The sequence below is a fragment of the Anser brachyrhynchus genome (assembly GCF_964034855.1).
Source record: "Anser brachyrhynchus genome assembly, chromosome: 15".
NCBI lineage: Eukaryota > Metazoa > Chordata > Aves > Anseriformes > Anatidae > Anser > Anser brachyrhynchus.
Window position 1 is genome coordinate 9,705,277 of NC_137733.1, and position 16,464 is coordinate 9,721,740.

Below are 16,464 nucleotides of genomic sequence, written 5' to 3' on the forward strand. Positions count from 1 at the left end.
GGTGTCAACATGACGAACTGGATGAAAGATGTCAGAAAGGTGTCAAGAGGATGAAGGAAATCTGTTGTGAAGGACGAGAGAGCCCATTATGGGCTGAAAGGGGGATGTAAAGAAAACACAGGGCAGAGAAAGGAGCTGCAAATGCTGGGAATGACCCAACTGTCACAGGAGCAGGTCGCTGGGCCACGCTGAGGGGCCTCGCCAGGGCGGTGCGTGCGGGGATGGGCACGGCCGCAACGGTACGGCCGGGGCTGAGGCGGGAGCGGCTGAGGCGGGAGCGGCTGAGGGGGGAGCGGCTGAGGGAGGCGCAGGCGCCGCGCTTCTTCCAGGCCCGGTGCCGTCGGGCAGCCGGGCCGCTGTGGGGCTCAGGCGGTGCTGCCCGGCTCCTGAACTGACGGCCCGTCCTCGTCGGCCTGCTGGTGGCGGTAAGGCGGCATTGCTCCTGTGTTTGCGGGCGTTGACAGCGCCACAGGTACCGGGTGCTGCCTTGCAGCAGGTGAGTGCCATACGTGAGCTCCTCCAGCCCTCAGAGGGCCTGAAGTTAGCGTTCTGTGCCAGTTACTTTCTCCTCTGGTTGCTTATCTAAGGCAATAGAAAAGCAAAGAGAAATTGGCCCAGCAAATTAGCAAGCTTCTACTGATGTGCTCTCTGGAGGATTTCTGTCTGTAGCCACATCCCTATTGTGACTTTTCCCTTTTTCTAATGTATGTTTTCAGTATCTTAATGTTTGAAGGTAAAATTATTTAACTCCTGTTTTATTTCCTGGACTTGAGTAGGCTAAACCAAGAAGTGAAAATTGGAGAAGATTGTGGGGAAAGGGATGTTGCTGGTAGAGTGTTTTTGCAGGTCTTTATGGCAGAAAAAGGGACATAATAATATTATGGGGAAAAAAATTCATGAACAATATTTTTGTTGTGATGCAGTTCAGCTTGGTCAAATATTTCTGCTGAAGAGAAGAGGAGGAAAATGGCTGGTGATACTTGACAGAAAACATGTCCCTGAGCTGTATCTTAGCTCATGTTGCAGATCTGATACCACATTGGGTGAGTTCCTCAGAGATGGGAGAAAGGGACTGGAACTCCAGAAGTCTGTTCTGGGAATTTAAATGGCCATTGCATAAGGAGAGTTTATCATTTTCTTCTAGTGTATTATGTTTAGGATGGTTCCTGAATAGCAGAGCTGAGTATGAGCAGCTGTCCTTGAGTCACGTTGTTGTCTTTAGCAAGAGCTAGTTCATTGTTCCAGCTAGCCTCAATGTCACAGAGCAAAGCACTGAGGCTTGTGAAATTTAATATTCCTAAAAATGACAATCACCATCACCCATGAAGTTCACTGCACCATGTTGTCTGCTGTCTGCATTTCTACCACAGCAATTCCTATACGGTCATTTTAAATAGTGAATATTATCAGTCTCCAAAGCAATTCAGGTACATCTTTGCTTATTGAAAAGAGTCTCTGTGAATATTCTCTCTTTTCTGCTTGTGAGAGAAGCACAGACTACTTTGACCGTAGATATTAACATTGGAATTGAGCTCGTCCATATTTCTGAATGCGTGAAGCAGAGATGAGCTCACACAGGTTGTGCTTCCAGTTTCACAGAAGGAGACTCAGTAGCTTTTCTTTTCACAGGAGGGATCAGTTGATTATTTTGGCATTTTAAAAGCATAAAACGTTGAAATGCATGGCTATGCTTTAAGAGTAGTTGGTTTTCCAACTTTTTTAAAATAAATGACGCACAGTATTTCTTATGTCAAGGCAAAGTTCAGATAGAGAAAAGTATCGTGTTCCTGTATGCATTTGTGTGTAGGAGTTGTCTTTTGAAAATCTACTAAAATAAAACTGTTTACAATAACCTCCTCAGATAAAAATCATTTCACTTCTAAGACTAAGTATTAGAATTTACACATCTTGCACTTCATCTCTGATGTGCCTTGCTCTCATACTTTGCCCAGAGGTTAGATTATTGTTCCATTACTAGTATAAATGGGAGAGTTTTTGTTTCAATTCAAGTTCAAGTAAGCTCTTTTCAAGTCATCAAGGTCTAGCCGTGGTACTCTTTTAATCTTTAGCTCTTTGTTTTTTCCACATAGTGTCTAAAATCTGTTTTCTGATCACTCTTTTGACAACTTGCATGTAATAGTATTTTTCCTCTTTTCATCACTGTTCTTGCTTGCCACCTTTCTTGCTTATGATGGTTTATATTATTTGATTTCTCTGCAGCCCATCTTGTACCTTGGAGTCTGCACAAGTTTGTTGGAAGAAAAATGTAAGGGGATAGCAGTTTGCAATACCCCAGGGAACAGCATTGTTTATGCTTCTGGCAGGCTTATTGTGAGATACTAGAGGCTGGTGTGTGCTAGATACTACAGGTTCGTGTGTGCATTCAGCGAGTCCAGTTCTCTGCCTGTCAACTTGGTATGTAATTAATACAAGCAATTGTTACTATGGTTCATCTGCTTGTTCAGTGTTTCAGCACTGCAAACGCATTGTTCCAGGAGTTGCCTCAGCATACTCTTAAATGAAATTAAGAAATGTCTGTTGCCCTGCACTGGATGCAAATGAGGGATGAGTTTTTTCTGACAGAAATTTCATAGTAGCAAAAATGAAAGTGTCACATACTCATTACTGTAAACAGCAAACTTTCTCTTAGACACTGCTGTACAGATTTAACTGTAGCATACATGTACAAATTACAGCTCTGATGAACAGTTATCAGGGGTGTTACAAAACCCAGTGCAGTATCTTTTTGTACTTAGAACATAAGAATCACATTAACTACATTGGTATATGTCAGTCTACTGAAGTGAAAGTGTCATTTTTCTAACAGGGTTTGGGTCTATGACTGTATTGCTAAAGCCCTCTTCGCCCTGCTTCCTAGGAACAGCCTAATGAAAGGTTTAATGTTGAATAAATAATTAAAATTTGCATGAATAGGTATTGAAGGAACTTTTTTTCAGTGAGTCAATAAGTAATAGCATGCATTGTTGGTAAGTACTAGAGCTCTCATCTGACGGATGTGCTAGACAGAAACATCTATTCAAAGAATGGCCTTTAATTCTAACTTCTTTGAGACTTAAGCATGTCTTTAAAGTTAAGGAGGTATTACAGAAGATATCCTGAGTAGTGAGTGAAAGCTGTGTGCTAGTATTTGGCAGGATCGTGCCCATAACTCTGCATATGTATTGCCTTTTGAATATACCTTTGGCAATTTAAAGGATGGTCCTTCACATAATGAAATGGGTGAATAACTAATACTGGGTAGACTTGTGCTGAGTGGTACATGCTTCATCCAGTAGCACCACTGAAGTAACAAACTGTCACAAATCTGCCAGTAATGCTATTGGAATCTGTCTCATTGTTGGCTGGCTGAGAATATCAATATTCTTCGTGCTTGCTTTGAATTCACCAATGTGTATTTAAAAGGCACTTGTTTCTGCAACAAGCAGGAAACAGGCCTTAGTGTAGACACTGGCATAATTTTTCTTCCCAATGCAAATGTATTGGCCTAGGTGAAGTTACAGTAGTCCAAATTAGTCATTGATGTATGTAACAGAAGCTGCAGTACTACTGGAGGGAACTTTCTTCCTGCTGTTCTGTTGTCATAGAACTGTTTCATCTACCTTCCCTGCCATGATATACAGTGGTTCCGAAAGGATTCAAACCTGCAGGCAACTTCTGCTCTTATATCTAGAGCTCGGAATGTGACATGTAAATCAACCAACGGCAATTACAGGAATTGCCAGGAGCCCTGCAAGCACATGGCTGAATGCTTATAGGCAAGAACTTACTGTGCATTGCATGTCCATGGGGTTCAGAAGGGTAAATGCTTCTTTCCTGTTTTAGAGTTGTGTGCGGGCATGTGCAGACTTCTGTGTTAGTTAGCTCAGTGAGGAAGGAAGGATTCACTGGTCATCAGAAACTCTAGATTGGGGACCTTCATGAGCAAAATAAAATAGAAGGTATCTCAAGGGGTCATACATTCTTGTATTAGCCGTCTTCCTTTCTGTTCCTTTGAAGTGTGTCTGCAATTTGGTTTTAAGTATCTGTAACAAGAATTTAGGCTCTAGCATATCAGGCTTAAGCAGAGCAGCTTCTTGTTGCAGTCTCACTGATGCATTCCATGCTCTGGGGAGTTAGCATGTTTTGAAGACTTCAATCTTGAATCCAAACTTCTGCTGAGTAATTACCTGTAGAAACATAAAACCTTCCATATTAAGATCTGACACTGTTCTAGCAATGAAAGCTGTATGTTGGAGTTTCACAAAAGGCAAGTAACCAAAATGTTAACAAGAATCATTTGGGAGTTACATCATTTACATCTGGAAAAAAGCTCTCTTGAGTGATGGGGGTCATTTCTAGCAACTCCTGGCATTTCTTGAAAACAGAGTCTTCCCTGTTACTGGTCATCCTGCACTCTGACCTCTCTGCTGTCCAGTTTTAGTCACAATTTACCGAAGTATACTCATCCGAACAAAAGAAGTAGCTACGTGTCAAGGTAGGCATGTTTTACTGATCTGTCCTGTACCTGTGTCCCCTTGGATAATTACTTCAGTTGCAGATGACAGAGTCTTGAGAATGCTGGGTGGGACCCTGAGCGTGGGTTCTGGTGGGTATGTGACAGAAAAACCACAAAGTATATTTTCACTGTAGCTTTGAAGCTGCTTTGTGGGGCTCATTAGCCCCGGTTCTTTCTTATTGTCCATGCTGCAAAGAAATGTCCCTGTAGCAGTGTCCTTCCTCCCTCCTTCAGCAGGGTCCTCGCATGCCAGTGTGAGCAGAAAACCAACCCTGTGCGTCCCTGCTGGGAAGCTGTTGTCCCATATGACCTAAGATAGTCAAATAGCCAGCCTTCGTGCCTGCCTTCTCCACCCTTTTCTAAGCTTTAAAGCAAGAAGCAAATGTGATTGTTGTTGTTGTTGTTCTTTTTTTTCTTTTTCCCCTGGAATTTCTTTTTCTGTGGACTAGCATCAGTTTTTCTTATGATTAGCAGTATGTAAAGTACATGGAGGAAAGTCATTCCTGAAACTAATAAGCTCTTTCCCCAAACCAAAGATTAAAAAATAAAAGTAAAAACTTCCCCTCACTGGCTGGAGATGTTCTTCTTGAGCTGTTTGGATACGAAGATGTTGCTTAGTCAGTGACAGGGCTTTCAGGGATGCTACAATGCAAATCAATGATGCCACAAATTGTTTTTTCCATGTGCAGGGGTAGAGGTAGCACTATATCTGCATAGGCAGGGTGCTAGAGTGAATTAATTCAACCCCTGCAAAAAATAAAAAAAATCTCCATTATACCCAAATGCAACTGAACAGGAATGCTCATTTTTTTCAGAGGCCTATTAAACTTTGAAAAAGCATAGTACACAATAGAAAGAAGATGTGCTGTGCATATGTAATTGCTGGCCTTAAATGCTCTCTCTGGGCACAGCTAAGGAAAAGGAAGAAATCTGCACAGCAGAGCTACAGTGAGGTAGAATGCATTAAATGTCAATGCCTGTCCCACAAACTCCCCCAAGTCTGAGTACCGGGGAGGGTGTGGAGCCTCTGCATGCTCTGGGATAAGCAGTGAATGCAATAATTGAAGACTTGGCAAACAAGCCTTTCAGCCTGGGAAATAAATTTTAGTGGCATGCAGACTTAGATTCTACTTGCCTGTATTCAGTAGCTGTCTTTGCCAAGAAATAATGACAGCATGAGATTCAAGTGGAGCTGCCTGGCTTTGATACCTCTTTTGCATGTCACAGCACTGTTCCCCCCAGCCTGCTCCCCAGTGCCACTCACCTGTCCTCTGTGAGGTGCATGTCTAGCACAAGCTTTGGTGTTTGCCGGCTTAACTCAGTCTCCCCAATGGTCGTAGTAAATGAGCAGACATGGGACTTAGTGGGCAAAGGCAACTCAGCTGAAGTGGGTAATGCTTAACGTGTAAATAATTCACTTTCTTTATGCAGCCCTTCCTGTGTCCCGCACTGTGTGCAAGTGAAACGTACTTTCTCCTGTAATTTAAAACGTGAATATGGGAGCAACCTTGTTCACTGTTGTTCTACCAGACATGTTATAAATCTCCTTATACAAATTAAAAATGGTGTCGTTAATGATGCTGCTGAGAATCCGTCACTGTTGTTCAAGGCCCGCTATGGTAGGCACTGTACAGGAGAAAGTAGCCTTGACTGGAAGAGATTCTATCGAACTAGGGATGCCAGATGGATATGGACAGTGAAAAGAAATGCTGTGGTTAATAACTACTCTGGGCAGTCTTAGCAGTCTGCCTAGTGAGTGTTTTGTAGATGTCCCAGGAAAAGAGAGGTTTGAAAAAGGAGCGCAGATGACGTCTGCACATGCAGTCTCTTTATACAATTACCGTTAGGTACAAATGCCTGAGCAGGAGGAGGAAATGGCTCTGCTTCTCACTAGCACATGGTGTGTGTTGGTGGTAATTACACTGTGGAGAAGAATCATAAATAATGAAGGAAGAATGAGCTTTAGGCGACCTAATTAAAAACCTGTACAAAGCTCTCTTTATTAGTTAGCAAGGTAATCTAAGTCAACCTCTGGCTCTAAAGATTTTCACTGTACTGCAATGGAAATTAATCATCTGTTAGAGTATTTTCCTTAACTCTTCACCTTGGCGAAAGAGCATTGTCTGGGAGTGGATTTTGGAACAAAATGAATGGGTGCAGCTGCGATTGTTTATTTTCTTAATTCTAAGAAATAACCTACATAATACTTCTTGCATGGGTAACTACTAGTCTGAAGTGCTGCACTGTACCCGACTTGCGTCCATGGCAAAATCTTCACATGTTTTCCCTCGTGTCTAGTACTTCTGTTGACAAAGCCTTCTCTCAATTTTAACTTCAATTAACAGATGAATTGCACATCCATCAGTCTAAGAGGCTTTACATACTTATTTGTATTTGTGTTTTTGGTAATAGTCCTGAAAGGGGATGTGGGGAAGGAGAAGGGTAGTCTCTTAGAAATACTGATGCTTTCATATGTTCTACTTACTTCGGCAGAGGAAGATCTTCATTAAAAGTTACTGCGTGCAAACACACGTGAACCAAATAGTAAAGCTATCTCAGTAGTTGAAGTCTCTGCTGCTTTGTAGCTCTTGACTTGGATTTAGTGATATCTAAGGTAGATTTTCAGGTCCTGTTTCCAATGTGAGGACATATAAGAAAAATAAATCTTTGACTAAGCTGATTCCTCATGAAAACGGGCATTACTCCTTCAAAATCTGTAGGATTTTGTTCAAGTTTGCATCAGCTGCAAACCTGACCCAGGGTGTTTTCTGTGTTGGAAGTTGCTTGCCATTGCTACTTTTTTTCTTAAAACATTTGTTTGATATTTCCAGTATAACTTTATATTGGGGAGGCGGGGGGTACTGGAAGAAGAGAAAGATAATTAGCATTTTTGTAGCAATCAGGCATGCCAGGTTCTCTTGAATTATTAAACTTAATTAGTTTCATTTATTATTCCTGCAGGCTACAAATATCTGTATTAAATGCCAACCTAAAGTGTGGTATGTTTGATCTGATGGAAACATAGATTTGGGAATATACTGCAATGCTACTAAACTTCAAAATAAACTGATGATTCTGCTTTGCTCTCCCTTCAGAAATAGCGTGTATTTTTCATACGATGCTGATAGAAAATAAGATCATCATAAAATTTACTCAGCATTGTTTGATATATCAGTAATTAAGTGGATGTTGCAGCCTGTTTCTGAAATTATTTAGGTCCTGATTTTGCCAAAGCCTGTATGTGTGGAAAATGTAGATCGCTGTTTGCAAATACGTATGCAAAGCCTTGCTATAGATGGCAATGCTACTTGCAAAACCTGGCTTCTATTGCTTTTCTTCAGCTCATAGTGACCTATAACCAACACCCCTGATATGTCACGATAACTAAAATAGTTAAAAGAAAATACTTCCTCTCATTTCTTACCGTGTAGATGATTATTTGATTTCTGTGCCGTGTTAATTATGCTTCTGAAACAAAAGAGAAAAATACCCTTTTCCAGCTGTTGGGAGTAGTTGTACAGAGAGCAAGGGACTGATACTGAGCTTGTCAGTGGGATGAAGAATTTTTGCCTGTAAAAAGTTGTCCTTGACAAGTGGGGAGATTTCAGGTAGCAGTAGCAATAAATCCTGGCTACAGTGCCCCAGTCGTTACCACAGCATTGGCTTCCAGCTTCAGCTTCCTTGTAGACAGGTGTTCATGGACACCAGGTCTAACATACCACCACTGGCTTGTTAGCCTGCAGCTCCTGCATAAGTCTACGAGCATCTTTCCTGCTGTTGGCAGCTACAGGATATAACTGTATGTAGAATAGGGTGTGGGAATAACTCCATGTATGGTAAGAGTAGGCTTGTTGCATAGGAAGCTTTTTACTTGCTTGATTTTTCCTTTCAGAATTCTAATTATTTATTGCAAGCACTGACTTCTCAAATAGCTGCTGCTTCTCATCCTGCTTTGGACATGTTTTATGGCCTTCTGGAAATAGCTAAGTATAGAGGTACAGTTAGAAAGGCAGAAGTGTATTGAAGCAGGCCCAACTTAGTCACTTAAAAATTGAAGCCTACAGTTACTTAATTTTGCAAAGAAGGAAATCTCCCAGTCCAGCTGTCATTTTAGTACTTTGTCTTCATTTTGTGGCTCAGGTGAGATTTTTTCTAACCCTTACAAAACAGTGATTTGATTCAACCTCTTTTATTATTTCAACTTGGATTTGGTTAGAGGTACCTTTCTAGAGCTTGTGGCTCCATTTTACAGATTAATTTGTAGGCAAAGGAAGGATAATAAAAACATCTCTAAATTGTTGGCCTGGGAATGTCAACTGACCATTGTTTCTTGTTGACTTCTCTTTTGGCAAGATGTCATGCCGCTGCACCTTTGTGTGAAGACCGTTCTCTTACCAGAGAGCTAGCTGGAAGAGTAGTCCATTTAGATGGAAAAGGACGTGAATTTTGCCACACAATTGACAGACGAACTGTACTGGGGAAGGGATGCAATGCAGTGGAAAAGAGGATAATGAAATAAATGAAGAGATTTTACTACTCTCCAGATTTTCAGCATAACTTATATCTGCAGCCCCATTCACTGGATGATGCTTTTACAGGCTGGCTTTTGAATTATTCTCATATTCAAGGGATTTCAGTATTCCCACATGATTGCACTGCTTTAGTGTTGTAATAACGTTGTAGTCTGCCATTAATTACCCTCCTGTACTGTTTTAGTCACAATAGATCTAGTGCTAGGCTTTAATTGGTCATCCTTCTTAATTATCAGTTAATGGTGTGTATTTCTGTATTGGTTTTGGTTTTGAACCCATGTTGGAATATGCCGAGAGATTATCAAAAGGCTGCATAATAAGAGATTGTCTTTAAATGAAACAGGGAGGGTGAAAGGGCAACAGTGGCAAACAGGAGCCTCCTAGAGCTGTGTCCTCCAGTCTCGTTTCCGAAGAGCAGAATATGTGCAGTGTCAGAGTGCCTTTACTGACATGTGGGGCTCAGGTTGCAGAGCATCCTTAACACAGCATTAAAGCAGAAAGATGACTGCAAGGAGTCTGTTGATACCAACTGCAGAGGTGAGATGATGAAGAAAGTCTCAATCAACAGTGAATTTCACAGTAAGCAGGGAAAGCGTTAAGGAAAATGACTCCTAATGAGCACAGAGCTAAACTACTGATAATAGTACTGGGAACTTACCTTAATTTGCCTTGACAAGGAAATAAATTGTTATGAAAACAGCTGTTTAACAATAATTATCATGCTTTGATCTATTTATGTTATGGGATACCATAGAACATCTGAAGTCCATCATTAAAACCGGGCATGATACAAGGCATGATGCTGCTAGCAGGCGGCTTCTGCTTTCTCTGGAGTAGCGTGAAACTCCACAGTGCTGATACTGTGCTGATGTTAAGACTCGTGCAAAAGCTGCTTAGAGCAGTAACTTAGAACATCTTCAGTATCTTTACATTAGAGTTGGATCACAAACGGTCCAATTGTGAATGGTTCTGAGTGTCTGTAATATTCATTGAATTCATTTAGGGCTACCTTTCTTATTTTTTTGGTTCTTTCCCAGTAGGAGCTGGGTCTGTGCTCAGCAGATACTCAGTTTCTGTCAGAAAATTCATAATCCCTGTCTTGAATGTCTTTTCTGGCTGTTTTTCCAGCGTGGATGAAGCTCTTGAATTTAAAAATACTAATAAGCACATAGTAAGCACATTTTCAAATGTTTCTATGTGAATCAGCACTAATCTGTGAAAATAAAATTAGAATTTCATAGAAAATTGAGTCTGATCGTTCACCACATCTAAATTCCTCCACAACCACAGAGTCAGACTTCAGTAGATGAGGTGTAACACTAACCAAATCTACTTAGTTAAATGTGCTGTGAATACATGTAAATTGTTGATGGAAACAGAGAGATCTTCTGGTGCCAACTTAAAAAAAGCTAAATTGTTTCAAGCCCTTGGCAAACTTGTTGGAGAAAAGAAACATCGGAAATAGTCTAGAATAATTCACTATATTCTGGGGCCAAATTCTGGTGTCCACAAAGCTCTGTCTTAGTTGTTGCTCATTCCAGATCACCACAGTATCATTAACTGTGAAGAGCTGTGATCAAGGGCCAAGGTACTCTTACTTAATTTGAAGTCCAAACGGAACAAAAAAGCTATACCAGCTCCCACAGCACTCTGCAGTCAAAATGCTCAGTGCTACGTCAGTGTAATTTGGAGGGTTTTTTGTTTGTTTGTTTGTTTGTTTGTTTGTTTGTTTTTTTAACAGGGACCATTTAAAAAATGGGGTTCTGTCAGGGTTGATCAGTGTGTAGTGGCTAACTGAAATGCAGACTTTATGAAATACTTACTCATGGAAAATGTAGCACTTGGCACCTCTTCCTAACAAAATGACAGTCAGATAAAACAGGCAGAATGGGTTTGTGCTATACTTGTAAATAAAAGCAGAAATGCAGTGGGAATGAAATGAACTTGTGAAAGTAGACCCTCTTAAAAATAGTCATCTAGGTGTCAAAAAAAATTAAGAGCTGCTGTTCTTCTGACGGACTTATGTGCCATTTACTCTGGAGGTGAAAAAACAGCAAGCAGGACAGTCTGGAGAAAACAGGCTGGTAAATCTGCTCACTGAAATCTAATGCTTCTGTATTAAAAGTAATGAGCTTTATTAAAGGTAGCGAGGAGTGAGCAACTGGCAGGTGAGACTTTTGGCAGGGGGCAGAAAAGGGAATATGAAATTGGATTTGGGAGCATCACAATGCCTGAGCATCATGTAACCCTTCAAACTGACCTCTGAGCTTAAAAAGCTTACTTCTATAATAACTGTGGTGTTATTGGAATGATGCAAGTATGAAATGTTTAGTATTTCACAGGAACTCTAGCAGTTTACTTACTAAGTGATTTGCTCTAAAAACTTCCTAGAGAAAAACCTCTTACAGTCGTTCAGTAAACTTACTGTTCATTACAGGTTAAGGACCTAATTTGTTTCTGATACAAAATTAAAAGCCTGAGCTCACCCAGCAGAGAAAGATTTGATCAGTCAGTGGAGAGATGGTCTTAAAGTTCATAATTCAATACAATATAAGCAGGGCTGGAGACAGGGAAGCCACTTGCCACAATGACACTGACTCTGCTGCAGGTTCCAATCAGAAGAGAGGGTGTAAAACTGTGCAGGTGTTAGTAGGCTGTTGATTTGAAGAGCAGCCATGAGCCAGAGCACATGCTGACTTCTTGGTGTGGTCTCATTGGTACTAGATACAGCAAAAATACAGGCAATGTCATGTCCCCCTTAGTCTGGGGTTGGCTGATGTCCTGCAGGATGGCAGTTAATATACTGCTGTTATCAGCAGTGTTTGCATTAGATGTTGAAAAAGAAATGCAGGGTTTTGTTTTGTTAAGTTTAAAACTGGCCCTGATTTCCCTGAAATAAGAATTGTGCACCTTAAACTAAAGGCTTAGGATAAAATCATAAAGGGATAAACAGGACAAAAATAACATCCTGACCTCCCTCCCCACTTTCAGTTTCTCCCAGTGGTGTCTGGAGCGATGCTGTATGTGGCAAACGTGTCTGGAAGAAAGGGCATGCTATCTGCGTCCAGAAGCATGGAGGTGCTGGTATGTGAGGAAAATGTGCCACGGAGCTCGCAGTGCTGGAGGTAAGATGAGCCCACCCTATGCCCTGTCAGGGCTACGGGACACTTTCTTTGTGGGTGTAATACGGACTTACAGAGTTGTTCAGGTTGGAAAAGACCTTTAAGTTCATCTAGTCCAACCTCTAATCTAGTACTAAAGTCCACCACTAAACCATGCTATGAAGTTCTATATCTGCATGTTTCTCGAAGATCTCCAGGGATGGTGACTCAGCCACTTCCCTGGGCAGCCTTTTCCAGTGCTGCACAACCCTTTCAGGAAAGAAATTTCTCCTAATATCCAACCTAAACCTTGCCTGGCACAACTTGAGGCCATTTCCCTTCGTCTTATCACTTGGATATGAAGCTTGCTGTGTAGTTGGCAATGTGGCAAAACAGCTGTCACCTGCAAGAATGTGTCAGCCCTAAATACCAGAATATCATTTTAAATTGCTTTTTGTGATTGCCCTGTTGTTGCATTGAACAGATGTGCAGATTAGAACTACTGAAACGTCTCTTAAATAAGGTCAAAAAACGCACGACCAAGGAAGTATGCACCGGGACAATCTTGAAAGCATGACAAGATTAATTCTGAGCCTAATTCTTGACTGGTGTCGAGAGGAAGAGTTCCATTTACTTCAGTGGGACCCAGTTTTCACTTGGACAGACCAGAACTGTTTTCATATAGCTTTGCCCTGAACCTTTCAGTAGCACATCCGTGGGTGTGTTTGCAGCTAGTGGTTCAGCAGAGCCCCGCTGGGGGAGCATAGCTGTGCTGGCAATCCTGGCTCTGCACGTTCAAGCAGGACCAGGTCTTTGCATGGAAAAGTTGCTTGCTTGAGGCTTTGGGGTGGAGTTTCCATTGCTCTGAAAAAATATTTTATTCTTGAAGTGGAGAAGGAGGTTAGTGAAGCATTCCCAGAAGTGGGTAGGATTGGTTATTAGGACTAAGTTCTGCCTCCACCCTGCATGGACATGCATTGCAGGACCTTGGTGACTGGAATAAGTCAGCTGTGTTATATCAGATCATCCAGCTGCTTGGAGAGAGAGCAAAAAGATTTTATATATTGAGTTTCAACATATGCTTGCAGCATTGCACATTGTATAGTGTGCTCCTTCCTCTAAATGCTGATATTTATCCTCTGTATGGGAAAATTACCATACAATCTGTTCTAAGCCTATACATTGATAAAGTGTAATAGTGCAATATCTCAGGGTATAATACCGTCTTTTTCTTAAGAACACCCTTTGCTGTCCAAAACAGACAAGATAGCATCTTGACAAAGAGAAGCTTTGGGGTTTAGGTTTTACAAACTCGCTGCCTGACACCTCGTATGAAGTTGTTAATCTCTTAGGTCATAAAGCAAAGATTGAGGTGCAAAATGGCTTCTGGGCGGCTGTTGTATAATGAAATCTTAGTTCAGGGATTTGTTCTCAGCTCAGTATTCAAGGCTTGAGTCTGATTCCTCAGATATGGAAAATGTTCCATGTTTCTCCCGTAAGACCAGTGAAAGGGAACTTAAATATGAAAGAGGATGCGTTGCCTGTCTGCTTGTCCCATTCACAGTTTTTTTATTTTGCAAGTATGTTTCTTTCTAATTTCTAATTCTCCCTGAAATCTACAGAATGAAAATACATGACCTATTGCATTTGCCTACTGTGCTCTGTAAACAGTGGTGGGAGGCAGAGTAGATGTGACCTTTTCAGGCTGCTAAATAACTCTGTATGTTGCATTATCCTGGAAACTTAAAAATGCTCCATAACGTGAAGATCACAGCTCATTCATGTCTCTAATGAGAGTGGGAGGTTTTCTGTCTTACTGTAATTGTTTTGCCCTCAGCCTGCAAGCTGGGTTGCAGCGTGTGGCTGACACACGATGCAGCAGCCTGTGAGGAAAAGGCAGAGTTCTCCCGGTAGGTCTTGGCCCCTTGACAAATCCACCGGACCCCTGCTTCAAGACACACCATGCCGTATTTGTCTTCTTGGGCTTCCCTCAGTTTGAGTGGGCTACAGCTGTGTCTCTGCTTGGAGCACCCAGCATGTTTCTGAGCGCAGTGTCAGTCTGTTAGCTTCCTCCACGCGGAAGTGGTCTTTAGGATCAATGCCTGTTAGCCTGACTTGTGGAGCCCTGCTAATGGTCCTTCTCTTGGCACCCATTTTCTGAGCCTGTTGGGCTCTGGTTTCAATGTCCCCAGCACATGTCCAGAGGCTACCTGGGCAGTTCCAGAGTTGTAAATCTGCCAACAATGTATGGACAAGGTATGATTTGATCTTCAGTAGTCTGGAATTTCCTTTGCATTCAGCACCATGAATAGAGGGGTTTGAAAAGAAAGGGTGAGAATGAATGTGCTTTTAGTGACCCATTGCCAGGATCTGCTGTGGGTCTGGCTCAAGCATCAAACTTTTCCTCTACTGACCAGGAGCCATTTCAGTGCAGGAGGTGGTGCTGTCCTGAGTTCAGAATAAGTTCCTTTCCCTTCCCAGTCGTTCTTATCACTTAAAATCTTGCATGAATGCCGTGTGCTGTCAGTGCCCAGACTAAGCAAAAAACCTCTTGTGGCGAGCTCTGCATCAGCAGGAGTAGTAGTTCCATGTCTATGGAGACATCTGAATTTCTGGTTACCTTCCAGTGCATTTCTGCAAATGGCTGATACTCAGCTTCATAGCACATAAAAAATTTAAAGAATCACTAAACGCTAAGTAAAAAAAATACAATGGAGTTCTCTGCACTCAGTGAAATTATTGAAGCAATAAAGAATAATGCTTTTGCAGATGAGGCTCCAGACCAAGCAGTGCAGAAGCAAATCAATAATGTCATACTTCTTGCCAGAATCAAAATACTTGTGGAAATAGCTGTGGAGTGAAAAGGGAAAAGGTTTGTTTCAATCAATCATTCTTGTTGTATAATGCAATATCACAGACCAAACTAGCTTGCTTGCTGGGGACTTTGAGCTTGAAAAGCATTTAATCAAAAATGTTGAGGTATTGTTTATCCTGAAGGCTTGTTATAAAGGGAGCATGTGATGGATACAGGGAAGGCAGAGTGAACCAGCGAGGTTGTATCGGGTCCTGGGCTTTTTCCTTGTGTGGCCTCATGCAGAAAGGAGATCACTAAAGCTGCAAGCCTGCTGCTTTGTTCAGAGCATCTCACTGCACGTTCAGCAGTGACTGCTGGTGGAACAGTGGGAGAAATGTCCAGTCAGGGTGTGCTAACAGGGAGGAGCTTGTTTGGTGTCTTTATGTTGGTAATATCACATTGAGCTGGAGTGCAGCTACCCGGTGCAGTGGTTCCCCACTCTGCTGGCTGCTACAGGTACACAGTGTTAGGTGCTCCTCTACTTGAGTAATTTGCAGTTTAAGCAACTAGAATGTGCTTAGAGAGGAGCAAGTTCTAATGAGGCTAAATGACCTGCTCAGGAAACTTGTAGTGGCACTGAGAATGGAATACAAATCTCCTGAATCCTAGTCCCCTACCTTTATAGGCAAGCTGGCCTTCTAATTGAACCAGAAAAGTTTTGACGGCTATCTTGCAGTTCTCTTGAAGGTTATCTAAAGGCTTGAAGCATTTTAGTTTTTGGAACAGAAGCTGTGCTCTCCATTCATTCTGAGTAATAGTGGAAGGAACTAGAATTATAAATTGAGATTCAGTACTTCCTTCAGCTTCTGAATAAAAACAAAATGTATAAAATGAGATCCATCTTATGATTACTCAGAACAGGATTTTCAACCTCTCATAAGGCAGGTCAAACAATGCCCAGAAAGTTTTCCCTCCTTTCCTTAGGCCATTAGAGAATTAAATTGATTGCATCATTTTCAGCATCATTTCACAACAGTCAATAGTCCATCTTCCAAATTGTATCAGTGCCTCATACCAGAATACCCATCTGGGAAAAGGAGCAGCTGCCCCTTACTGATACACAAGGCATTTAAAATTCTCCTACAGAAAATTATTCAAACAAAACAGTAAAATGGCAGTAATTTTCCAGCTCTGTTCTCCTGCAAATAGATTCTTTTGTAAGAATGAAATTATTTGCTGTTCTTTTCTTCTTCCCCCGTCAAGTAGTCTAAATTCACCATTATGTAGAGATGTTTAGATCAAAGGAGAATACACATAGTAATTCTGCTGTAATAGTCATAGGCACTAAATGAATAAAGTAAAGCCAAGAAGTCAACATAAGGGCTGGGAGGAATCAATTCTGACAATGTACTCAGTTGCACCACTGTGCCTTGTTACCTGGAGGCTTATTTACTGGTAGAGAGGGGAAGGACTGCCAGCCTGGCTGGTGTGAGCCTTGGGAATGAAGCAGGAAAGGCAGCA

General features: G+C 41.6%; 1 protein-coding gene across 1 annotated transcript in view; it reads left to right on the forward strand.

Annotated features, from left to right (window-relative positions):
- The window catches only part of LOC308178231 (uncharacterized protein), a 158,482-nt gene that overhangs the window by 106,011 nt on the left and 36,007 nt on the right, over window positions 1-16,464 (forward strand). Inside the window, exon 10 of the mRNA XM_080556528.1 lies at window positions 12,040-12,173. The gene's annotated coding sequence lies outside the window, so the exon portion shown is untranslated. The remainder of the gene's footprint in view (window positions 1-12,039; window positions 12,174-16,464) is intronic.